Below are 13309 nucleotides of genomic sequence, written 5' to 3' on the forward strand. Positions count from 1 at the left end.
AGGTTATTATGACATCACAATGCCATTATGACATCACATTGGCATTTTGGCATCAAAATTCATCATGACATCCAAATGCTATTATGAAATGATTGTGGTATGACTGTACAATGGAATTTTGATATCACAATGCTATTATGGCATCAAAATGGTATTATGATATCACAATGGTATTATGACAAAATAATTATATTATAAAATCACAATGCTATATGACTTCATATTCAGTATAATTTCAAAATGCTTTTAGGACATCACAATTCTATCATGACATTGCAATTCCATCATGACATCACAATGGTATTATTTCATCACAATGCTATTTGACTTCATAATGATATTATGATATATCAATGCTATTAAGACATTATAATGTTATGATATCCCAATGGTGTTGTCACATCACAGTACTATTATGACATCACAATGCTATGATAACATCACTGCTTATATGCTATCACAATGGTGTTATGACTCCAAAATGATTTTATGACTTCACAATGTCATTGTAACATCACAATGCTATTATGACATCAAAATTCTATTATGACATCACAATGCTATAATGATATCACAATGGAATTATGACATCAATATTCATCATGACATTCCAATGTTATTATATCATCCGAATGCTCTTATGACATGAAAATGGGGTTATGACCTCTATATGCTATTATGACATCACAATTATATCATGACTTAACAAAGGTTTTACTTTGCAATGATAGTAGGACATTCCATTTCTATGATGACTTCACAATGGTATTAGGATATCACAATGCTATGAGGATGTCACAAAGCTATTATCACATCACAATGATATTAGGACATCAAAATGCTATGATGACAACAAAATTATGTCAAGACTTCCCACTGGTATTTTTACATCACGAACTTATGATGACATCACAATGCTATTATGACATGATTGTGTTATGATGTCAAAATGGAATTATGACAGTACAATGCTATTATGACTTCACAACAGTATGACTTTATAATGTTAATAGGACATCTCAATTCTCTGATGATATTAGAATGCTATTATGACATCACAATGGTGTTAGGACTTCACAGTGCTATTTTGATATCACCATGCTATTATACCATCATGACATTATTGTAGTATGACATCACAAAATAATTGTGACATCAAAATTTATAATGACTTCACAACGGTATGACTTCACAATAATATTAAGACAAAACAATAATATTTTGATATCACAATGGCATCATACTTTTCCAATGCTATTAAGACATCAAATCCTATTCCAAAATGCTTGTGGTTTGACATCATAAGTGAATTTTGACATCCCCAAAATACTATGACATCACAGTGCTATTAAGACATCACAATGCTATTATGACATGATTGTGTTATGATGTCATAATGTAATTACAACATTACAATGCTAATATGACTTTACTACGGTATGACTTTACAATGATATTAGGACATCTTGAAGCTGTGATGACATCACAATGGTATTATGACTTCACAATTGTTTGACATTTCAAAGTTATTATGACAACACCATAATATGACATCACCAAGCTATTATGCCATCACAATGCTATTTTGCTATCACCATGCTATTATCACATCACATTGCAGCGACACCATATCATTTAATATTACAAAGGATTTATGACATCACAATATTATTTTATAATTAAAATGCTTTTTGACATCACAATGGTATTCTGACTTCACAATGGTATTCTGACATCACAATATTATTTCGAAATCAAAATGGAATTATGACATCACATAATTATTATGATATAACTATGCTATTATGACATCACAATGCAATAATGCATTTAGAATGGAATTATGATATCACAATCCTATGATGACATCCCAATACTATTCTGATATTCCAATGGTATTATTACATCACAATTATATGATATCCCAATGGTATTATGAGATCACAATGGTATTCAGACATCACAATGGTATTATGATGTCACAATCCTATTATGATATCACCATGTTATTATGACATCACAATTAAATGATGATATAACAATGCTATAATGATATCACAATGCTATGATGACATCACAATGCTATTATTTCATCACAATGCTTTAATAATATCACAATGCTATTATGACATCAAAATGGTATTACACCACGACCATACTATGATATCATAATGCTCTCATGACATCACAATGGTATTATGATATTATAATGATCTTATGACATCACAATAGTATGACATTACAATGCTATCATGACATAACAATTCCATGAAGATATCCATGAACACTATTATTATTTCATAACCAGATGACTTCACAATGATAATAAGACATTACAATGCTATGATGAGATCACAGTGCTCCAAGCTTTCTTGCCCTTTTTTCTCACTCATTTCCTGAACTCTGGCTCCTCCCTCTTTCCTGTCCTCTGGCTATTTGAAAAACATTGAGGATAGTTGTTTTATTTTGGCCTGTTTATCCCAATGCAATATCCAGATTGAAACCAGAGAGTGTGTAGGGCTGGAGGAAAAATCAGCATTTGAATGAAAAAGGGTAAGATGTATACATTTCAAAAGAACATCATACCAACATTTCCCCCTTTAAGTCCAATAAAAGGCTCCTTTTCTTTCAACACAATAATAATTATGAATTATTATTATTATGAAGGGAAAATCTTCATGTGCAATGTCCTCCATGTGTATTTAACAATTTAGGAGAATGTATCAGGTTATGCTATCTATCTTGACAAGTTAAACTTTCTATACCTAAATTAACTTTTATCTTTATTGGTATTGCCTATATGAATAAATTTTGGAACTTCTAAACAACTCAAGCTTAATTGTGGCACTACAACTATTTGGTCTTCAACCCCATCGAGACTTGAGAAAGAAATAAAATTAGCTCTTAGAATAAGTAGGAAGTGTATGAACCAAAAAATAAAAATTGACAGAGATTGTTTGCTGCCTAAACAGTCACACATAACTCTATATAACGTTGGAGAATCATCTTCAGCCTTCTGGCCCAGAATATTTGACAGACATATATATGAAGCAGGAAGTATTTAGGACTTGCTGTCTTGGGAGAGTTCAGCAGTAGACTTGTCTTGCATTTAAGCTTGCCAATTTTTAGCAGAATTTTTCTGTTGTAAAGCAAGGGTAATTTCTTTACCCAAGTGGCTTTTGTACCACATTTATAGCCATCGCCATATAGAGATTCTTAGATGCTCATCATCTTCTTTCAGGTAGGTGGGGTACTGCCAGGAAATTACTTGTCTCATCAAAGAATCCTTAAAATATTAAAGACACTTTCAAATGCCACATTCTGTAGGTCTCTGAAGTTTTTGAAGACTACCTATCTTTATCTAATCAATCTGTCTACAAAATCATATCTGTTAAACCTAGGAAGAATGGAAGTATACTCCTGTGATAAAGTAGACAAGTGTCTGATATGACTATGAGTTGAATAACTAGCAATTAACTTGTAATACCTAATACCCTCACCAGTTTTTAATAGCAGTTTAAAAGTATTGGAAGTAACCTTGAAATTGTATCAATAAACTAAAGCTTATACCAATATACCAAAAGAATTATTTTTGCATTAATATACAAAATCCTTTACCAATGAGTTAAAAATAAGCTTATTTGAGAATAAGAAATAAAACCCTGAGTAGATTCAAAATTCCAACTTTTTTCTATTCCTATAAGATATACCTATATATTCCTTGTTTCACTTTGAATAAGACCATTAATAATAAACATTTCCCAGTGACAATAAAATTTCATAGCCATATCATACAAAAAAAAAAACATACCTAACTCCATTTAAGAAAAATTGGACACTGTTCACATGGATTTCTTCTAGCTGACATTTTGCACATATAGAAATCCTGTAGGGAGCCCAAGTAAAATTGGGAAAAAAATGGCTAATTAAGCAAGCAATAACATTTGTGGGCTAGTCTTTGAATGTTGAGCAATTTTAGGCTTAACAAAAGTCCTCTTTTGAACAGTCTAAAATGCTGGACCAAGTAACATTAGTAGCTTTCTTCAGAGTTCTTTTGAGAGCAGGCTTTGATAAGAAAGAGCAAATGATGCAGTTGAGGCAGGAACAGGCAGAATGCTGGAACATGGAAGATGCTGGAACAGATGTGTCAATGTCTCAGCAGGCTGAAGAATGATTCTGTCAGGTTTGATCCAGCATTTCTGGAGTCCAGTTCTTTTGTTCTGTAAACATATAATTTCTCACAAGCATTACAGAGTTCTAAAATTATGAATGTAAGAGATGTGCAGGATGAAACTAAACTGTAAGCCAGTTTAATCTGTATCAATTAAAAGGTTAGCTTATTACATTTTGAGGATATTATAGCCAAGGATTTATTGGCAAAGTATTGTTGAAGTTTTGGCTGGAGATACATTTTTATGTTTCCCATGCCAAGGGATTAGCAATATAACTTGCCATTTTTATTAAACATACAATCATTATCATGTTGAAATCAAAACAAAGTTGGTTAGATCAAAATATCTTTTTTGGGTTCTTGCATGCCTGTTATATTAGGCCAAATTGCTACCTATTTCCCTAGAGAAGCTTCCCATTATAGAGACAAGCTGTTTGCCTTGAGCAATAGAAAATGTATGTTTTAAGTAAACTTTATATAAAATCGTTTTTTTAATTCTGAATGTAAGCATACTGTAGGTATCTTGTACCTGTTTTGAGGTTTAGTCCTATATTTTTATATATGTTGTAGCTATTTTTCCTTTCTCTTTGTTTATATAGAATGAGTACTTATGTCTTTATAGCCAAACTTAATTTTAATTCCCTCTTACCTTTAGCCTTTAAGCATACCCTAGGCTTTATATTGATAGTGAGTATTTTTTGGCTTGCCCCTTTTTCATACAGACTGAACACTTAGGCCTTTAGACCCAAACTTTACATAAACTCTCTGAGCATTAGCATATAAACTCTTACCCTTAGTGTTAAGTATATCCTTGGCATCTTGAACCTGGATTTTTACATTGGTTTTGGATACTTTCTGGGGCTTACCCTCTTTTTGATATGGGATGGACAGTTTTTTTTTGAACATATGAATATAATTTTTGAGTATTTAATACTAAATTAGGTTGGCATGTACTTTGCCATCTTTCACCCTCTTGTGTCTTTTTTACATAGGCATAACCAACATTTTCCCCCATGAAATTATCTCACATATAAATGGATAAGGCAGTTTTCAGACCAATGTGACATTATCTCTATTTACATAAACCTAAAAAGAATATGAATCCCACCTTTAGATCAATAAGGACATAACATCTATTATTAAGAAAAAATAATTTACATGGTAACCTTAGGAAAATTTATCATTTTGAATCTAGAGTATCTCTGTAAATGGCTTAGTAGCAGGAGTTGCCATCCTGGCTTTTATTGTGTAAATTAGCTTGATCCTGAACTCAGAGATCTGCCTGTTTCTTTTTACTTTGTGTTGGCAATAAAGGCATGTGCCTTCATCAACCTTCACAAATACAAATACATATATTCAAATCAGTATCACTGTTACTCAAAGCCTTTAAAGGAAAATCAAAGAGACAAGAAAATTTTAAGTTTGGGGTCAGTTGTTCCAATTTATGTTGTAACAAAGTCCAGTTGGTTATTTTTATTGCTGTTTCAATGAATTTGTAGACCCTTACCAGAAAGAGCTGACAAGTATCTTACAGCCAGAGAGCTTTGAATTTTAGACTTTATTAATCTAATTATTAGGAAAAGTGCTCTTTTTTTTAATGTAAGTTAGGATTCCAATCCTTGTTTTTTCTCCGTTTTCTCCTTTTTTCTTGGAGAAGGTATGGAGAAGAACCAACACCATTAAAATTATTGCAATCAGATCTATGACTAAGACAGCCAAAATGAAGCCAAAAGGGATTAAAACACCCTCTGTCATGGCATTTTCTTTTTCTTTTTTTATTTTACTTGCAGTTTAGGCCAAACTCCATTTAGAGGTCTCTCTGCCTCCAATTTCTTTCTTTCCTGCCATGGCTGTGGAGCTGAGCCAGTTGAGGCAGCCACAGCATAAAGGAGTGAAGCTTGTTTACACCTTAGATAAAATGCAGCAGCAGCAAATTTTGTTAAGTCTCAGGTCTGCCTACAGTAGGCTGCCCTTTGCTCCTGGACGGGTTTAAGAGTGTCTCTTAAAGAGATAGTAATTTACCTGGGTATAAAGTTTTAGTTTTTAAACTTGGGTTTTTTTTTTCCACTGGGAGCTTATTCCCCCCCCCCAAATTGTGATAAAGTATGATTTAAGTTGTGTGGATACTTAGATTAATTGGATGCCAATTGTTGTAAGTGACTATTAATATTTACTATTGATTTATTATCTGGTAAAGCTGCTCTTAGACCTAAACAGTTGTATAAACAAATCACCACACAGAGCCTGGGTTAATTTAGTTAACCAAGATCAAAATGCTGGGCAATATTTGCTCCCTCCGGAACCTCCAAGCCCTCATATTTCCTAACATTTAGATATTACCCATTATAACTACTTTTTGTGAAATAGTATGTCCAGTCCATCTCCACTTAGTCCCAAGATCTGTCCTCCAGCACTCTCTCCAAGTTCTCTTGCTATTTTCACCCACTCATTTCCTGCCCTCTGACTCCTCCCCTCATTCCTCTCCTCTGGCTCCTCCCTTTGCACAACATTGTGGCTAGTTGTTTTATTTTGGCCAGTTTATGACAATGCAATATCCAGATTGAAACCAGAGAGTGTATGTGGGGGGAGGAAAATCACCATTTAAATGAGCAAGGGTAAGATGTATACATTTGAAAAGAACATTATACCAACAGAAAAGGGTCCACATGAAAGAGGGAGTATAAATGGGGAGACAGAGACATGAAGAATGGAGAAAAGACAGATTCCTGATCAAGTCTCACTTTACTCAATGAGCAAACAACACTTATAAAGCAAAGGTTACAAGCAAATTTTTTTTTCAGAGTAGGAAAACATCTGTGCCACTTGGCAAAGCATCCAGAAATTCACTCAAGGTTACAGAAAGTTTGCGGTCTGTAAGGTTGCAGGGAGCTTGCTATCTACTTCTCTGACTCAGAACACCCTGCTTGCAGAGATCACCAAGGAAAGTCTCTGAGACATAGAACTTAGAAAATAGCCACATCTGCCAAGGCCAGGAGGCAGAATTCCAATTACCAGACGCATTCAGAAACCAGACAATTCCTGGGACAGGTGCTGAAAAAGAAAAAAAAAATCTGAGTGTAAGTGTAGAAATGAGGGGAAATAAACTATTTGACAGCTAGTTTTTTTTTTTTTTTTTTTTTTTTCCAAACTAGTGTTGCCAAACCTCTATGAACAGAGTTGCCTAGGCTGACCTTGCTGTTTGGGCAGCTGTGTCCTACTCAATTGTCAGTGAGGAACCCTCCTGGTCCTAGTGTTTACATTTAATATTGGGCCTTCAGGATGGTGAAATGGGTCCATGTTATATGCCTAGGAAAAGAGCAGCTGTGTCTCCTGCTGTGTTCCTCCAGACAAGCCCTTTAAACGTAGTGTTAGTGGCAGCATTGCTTGCTCAGGTGTGCCACTTGAGCCCTTTTATTTTTTGTATATAGGAGGGCTACTGATTTTTTTGAGTTAATTTTGAATCCAGTCTATTGGTAAAATGTTTTTTTTTTTTTTTTTTTTTTTTAATGTATGAACCCAACCTTTGTTCCTTCAAATGCTGATTTCTCCTCCACAGTCTTTGATTTCAATCTGGATATTGCATTGTGATACTCACTCTAAGCATCCTGTCTCAACTCTTGTGTAAACAGGCCAAAATAAAGCAACTAGACACAATGTTGAGCTGGGAGGAGGCAGAGGACATGAAAGAGGGGAGGAGCTAGAGGGTAGGAAATGAGTGGTAGGTGAAGGGGCAAGAGGAGAGTTAGAAGAATGGAGCTGGGAGGGAGTTCTTGGAGGATGCTGAGCATGAACCAGACCTATGATTTCACAAAAAGCAAGTATAATGTGGGAAATCCAAATGTTAGGAAACTATGAGGGCTTGAAGTTTTAGAGTGGAGTAACTGTTGCCCAGCATTGTGTTCTAGGTTAACTAAGTAAACTCAGTCTCTGTGTGGTAATTTGAGTATACAGTTGCTTAGGAACAACACCAGCATTCCCAGAAGATATATCAATAGTAAATATTATTTAATTTTTGTAACACCAGTCACTTTGCCAAAGGTGTTTATCAGCTGTTGTAGTTCCCATGTAGAATTTTGGGGGGTCACTCAGTTATACTATCAAATCATCTGCAAATATTGATACTTTGTCTTCTTCATTTGGCATTTCTATCCCTTTGATCTTCATCAATTGTTTTATTTCTCTAGCAAGAACTTCCAGAGCTATGTTGAAGAGATATGGAGAGAGTGGGCAGCTTTGCCTTGTCCCTGATTTCAGTGGGTTTGCTTTAATATTCTCTCAGTTGAGTTTGATATTGGCTATAGGCTTGCTGGATGTTACCTTTCCTATATTTAGAGATAGTATGTGCTTTGTATCCGTGATCTCTCCAATACTTTAAACATGGAGGATGGATTTTGTCAAATGCTTTCACAGCATTTAAGGAGATTATCATGTGTTTTTTTTTTTCTTTCATTTTGTTAATATGGTGGGTCACATTGATGGATTTTCCTATGTTGAACCAAACCTGTATACCTGGGATGAAGTCAATTTGATCATAGTGGATGGTATTTTTGATGTGTTCTTGTATTCAGACAAAGACATAAAGTAACTTTGTATGACCCTAAACAAGTAAGTTGAAGACTTGCATGAAAAAAATGTTAAGTCACTGAAGAAAGAATTAGAAGGCGATATGAGAAGAAGGAAAGATCCCTATGCTGATGGTTTGGCAGGAATAACATGGTAAAAATGCCCATCTAACCAAAAGTAATCTACAGATTAACTGCAATTCTCACTAAATTAACAACACAATTCTTTAGAGAACTTCAAAGAAACCTTCTCATCTTCATATGAAAAAACAAAAAGTCCAGAATTACTAAAACAAACCTCTGCAATAAAAGATCTTCTAAAGGTATGTCCATCCTTGAGATCAAGGTGTATTATAGAGCAACAGTAATAAAAAGTGCATGGTACTGGCATAGAAAAGGAATGGTGGATCAATGGATCCAAATAGAAGACAGAAATAAACTGACACACTTATTCACACCTGAGTTTTGAAAAAGATGTTAAAACCATACAATGGAAAAAAAAAGATGGCATCTTCAACAAATGATGCTGGTATAAATGGATGTGTTCATGTAGAAAGATGCACATACATATATACTTATCAAACTCCACAAAACTAATGCCCAAGTGGATCAACGACCTCAACATAAAAACAGGCACATTAAATCGGTTAGAAGAAAAACTGGGTAAGAGTCTTGAACTCATTAGCACAGGAGACAACTTCCTGAACAGAACACCAACATCACAGGCTCTAAGAGCAACAATCAATAAATGGGACCTCATGAAACTTAAAAGCTTCTATAAAGCAAAGGACACTGACACTGTCATCAAAACAAAACAAATGCCTACAGATTGGGAAAGAATCTTCACCAAGCCTGTATGTGACAGAGGGCTATTATGCAGTATATATAAAGAACTAAAGCAGTTGAAAAACAAAAAATCAAGTAATCCAATTAAAAAAAATGGGGAATAGAGCTAAACAGAGGATTCTCAATAGAGGAATATTAAATGCAGAGATACCCTCTAATAAATACTCAACTTCATTAGCCATCAGGGAAGTGCAAATCAAAACGACACTGAAATTTCACTTTATACTTGTCAGAATGACCAAGATAAAAAACTCAACTGACAATACATGCTGATGAGTTTGTAGAAAAGGAGAACCCTATTCCACTGCTGATGGGAATGTAAACTTGTACAACCACTCTGGAAATCAATCTGGTGCTTTCTCAGACAACTAGGAATAGCGCTTCCTCAAGATCCAGCTATATCATATATATCTAAAAAAGTCATCTATCCAAAAGAGTCACATGTACACAAAAAGGACATTTACCCAACCATGTTTGTAGAAGTGTATTTGTAATAGCCAGAATGTAAGTGTATTTGTAATAGCCAGAATGTGGTAACAACCCAGATCCCCCCAAAATGAAGATTGGATACAAAAATTGTGGTATATATACACAATGGAATATTACTCAGCAATTAAAAATAAGGAAATCATGAATTTACAGGTAAATAGTGAGAATTGGAAAATATCATTCTGAGTGAGCTATTCCAGAAGCAGAAACACACACATGGTATATATTCACTCATAGAAACATATAGTATAAACCTACTAAAATTTGTACACCTAAAGAAACTATTCAGGAGGGTGGACTCTGGGTAAAATGCTCAATCCCCATTTTAAAAGACAAAGAGAATGGACATCAGAAGAAGGAGAAAACATGGAACTAATTAGGAGCCTGCGATAGAGGGCCTCTGAAAGGCTCTGCCCTGCAGACTATCAAAGCATATGCTAACACTTATGGCCAACAGGTGGGCAGAATGCATGTAATCTAATGAAAGAAGTGGGAAATAGGAAGATCTGGAAAGGACAGGAGCTCCACAAGCTAAGCAACATAACCAAAAATCTGAGCACAGGGGTCTTTCCTGAGACTCACACTCCAACCAAGTACTATGTATGGAGAAAATGTAAAACTTCTGCACAGATGTAGTCAATGGCAGTTCAGTGTCCATGGAGTTTCCAAATTAATGGGAACAAGGACTACCTTTGACATATATGATTAGCCTGCTCTTTGATCTCCTCACCATGATTTCGGAGCAGACTTACCAGTCTACAGAGAAATAGAATGCAGCAACTCCTGATGAGATCTGATAGACTAGGATCAGAAGGAAGGAGAAGAAGACCTCCCCTATCATTGGCCTTGGGGAGGGGCATTCATAGAGAAGGGTGAGGGAAGGTAAGTTTGGGAAGGGATGTTTTTTTGTGGGGCACACAGGGGGAATAAAGTGTAATTAATAAAAACTAAAATAAAAAAAATTAAAAAATATAATTCCTTTTGGATTTATATTTTAGGAGTATGTTCGTTGAGGTTTATATGCTAATGAAAGTGACCAGACAGAATGGAGTCTCTGTCTCTCTGTCTCTGTTCCTTTATATCTTTGTTTCTTTTGGTCTCAGTCTCTCGATTTCTGAATCTGTCTCTCTAGCTCTTTTTTTTCTCTGTCTATTTCAGTTTCCCTTTCTCTCTCTGTCTATTTCAGTCTGCCTGCTGCTGTGGTTCAGTATGAAAAGGTCTCAGTTTTGGTGAAGGACTAAAAAAAAATGAGAGCTTGCTGACATGACATCATGGATGGTTTCTTTAAAAATATAAGCAATGTCCCTATTAAACAATTTTGTTCAAAGATTTGTCTTGGTAAGGGAGCATTTTCACAGAAAATAATTCACTGACTGAGGACATATCTATGTATTTAACAAATAATAATGGAATCTGTGATAATGTGATGCTGACAAGTCAAGGACACATGAATTTATGAATTTACTAATGACTATTTGAAAGAGTTATGTGGTGTTCTCTTTGGCAGCACATATACTAAAATTGGAATGATACACAGAGATTAGCATGGACCCTGTGTAAAGATGACACTCAAATTCATGTAGCATTCATTTTTTTTTTGAGAAATTGAAGAAAACTCAAATAGAGGAAATTGTGGAGAGAAAGAACTTAGGGAAGAAAGCAGGAACTACAGAGGTAAGCAAAGCCAATGCACTTACAAGAAATGGAAACAAGAATCTCCGGTGTGGAAGATACAATGGAAGAAATCAATGTATCTGTCACAGAAAATGTTAAATCTAAAAAATTCTTAACATAGACCATTCAAGAAATTCAAGACGGGAGAGGGGGACAAGATGGCTGCACAAGAATACTACCTCTGAGGAGCAGGACAACTTTTTCCATACAGCGACCAAAAGGCTAACTCTGGGTCCTAAAACAACAGCAATCAGGTTTCCCTGGTGAGAGGAAACCTACACAGCTAGGGAATCATTCGGATGCTCAGGTCACCCAGCCAGTACCGGGAAGAGATCCCGGGTCTCGTAGGCACTAGGTCACCAGACCAGAACCACATGCCTACATGTCCTGATCCCCTTCTGAGGCTGATCAGTGGGCACAAAAAACACCAGAGACTGGAAGTCACAGTTGCAAGAAAACCCCACAGGGAAGGAAGGAAATGGTACTGATTTGGGTCACCCAGTCTTTCCCTGAAAAAGTCTTGAGTGAGTAGAAGCCTCATCACTGAACTGGGCTCCAGCTGAGGGCACAGACAGTTGCTGCATGCCCAGCTCTCTGGCACAGACAGAGCTATACTTTCTAGAGCACCAGAGAGTGGGAGTCAATGTCAGGAGAAATCCTCACAGGGAACAAAGCAAAGGGGACAGGCTCAGGCCACCCAGTAAATTCCTGGAAAATGTCCAGCAGACCGGCCCAAACCAGGGGCCTGCTGTGCACCAGATAGCCTGCTGTTACCAGGAGAGTGGTAACCACATGCCATAGAATAATGCTTGGGTACTTGCTGGCACACAGATCCCCAAACTCAGACCCATAAGCCCAAAATCCCTGAGATCAACCCCCAGATACTGCTCCAAAGGGAAAAAAAATATATCCCTAACAAAACTGAGCAAACCACAGGACACACAGGTTACAGCAGCAGATCACAAAATTTTCAGCAAGAGACTGAGAAGCAGGACAGCAGTCTTTAGGACTCCTCCAGGTGAGAGGAGAGTCCTCTTGACTAACAATGACCACAGTTACCACTCAGGTCTCCATGCCTGAGGTGAACAACAAAAACTCCTGAAAATCACCAGTCATCCAGTAACTATACATAGAAGCTGAGAAGGCTTCCTTCAAGCAAAACATTCTTTCCACCAAGGAGATTCTTTCCACCACAGTATTCCAGAAACTAACTAAAAAAACATCTAAGATAGCTCAATTGGTAGAGGCCATCATAAAAGCACAACCAACAAAAGACAGAGAAATAGGGTATCTACAGAACCCAGTTATTCAGGGGCAAGTCACCATATATACCCCAGCATAATAGAAATTCAAGAACATGACCTAGCATCTATGTTCATGAAGAGGAAACAAATAAAATGTGTAAAGACCTAGCAGAAGATAAAAACAAACAGATTATGGCCATCCCCACAAAAATATGGGAAGTTGCAGCCAGTTTGTGGACTTTAGAGAGGAAATGCTTAAATCACTGAAAGAAATAAAAGAAAGAGAAGATTGTTCAAACAGCTGAAGGAATTGAAGGGAAAAC

At 36.0% G+C, this 13309-nt stretch overlaps 1 non-coding gene across 1 annotated transcript; it reads left to right on the forward strand.

Annotated features, from left to right (window-relative positions):
* The first annotated feature begins 11559 nt into the window (after positions 1-11559).
* LOC132651757 (U6 spliceosomal RNA) lies at positions 11560-11665 on the forward strand. The gene has a single exon (XR_009589321.1). It is a non-coding gene; the product is annotated as a U6 spliceosomal RNA (small nuclear RNA).
* The last annotated feature ends 1644 nt before the right edge of the window (positions 11666-13309 follow it).

Source organism: Meriones unguiculatus, assembly GCF_030254825.1.
Source record: "Meriones unguiculatus strain TT.TT164.6M chromosome Y unlocalized genomic scaffold, Bangor_MerUng_6.1 ChrY_unordered_Scaffold_25, whole genome shotgun sequence".
Classification (NCBI taxonomy): Eukaryota; Metazoa; Chordata; class Mammalia; order Rodentia; family Muridae; genus Meriones; species Meriones unguiculatus.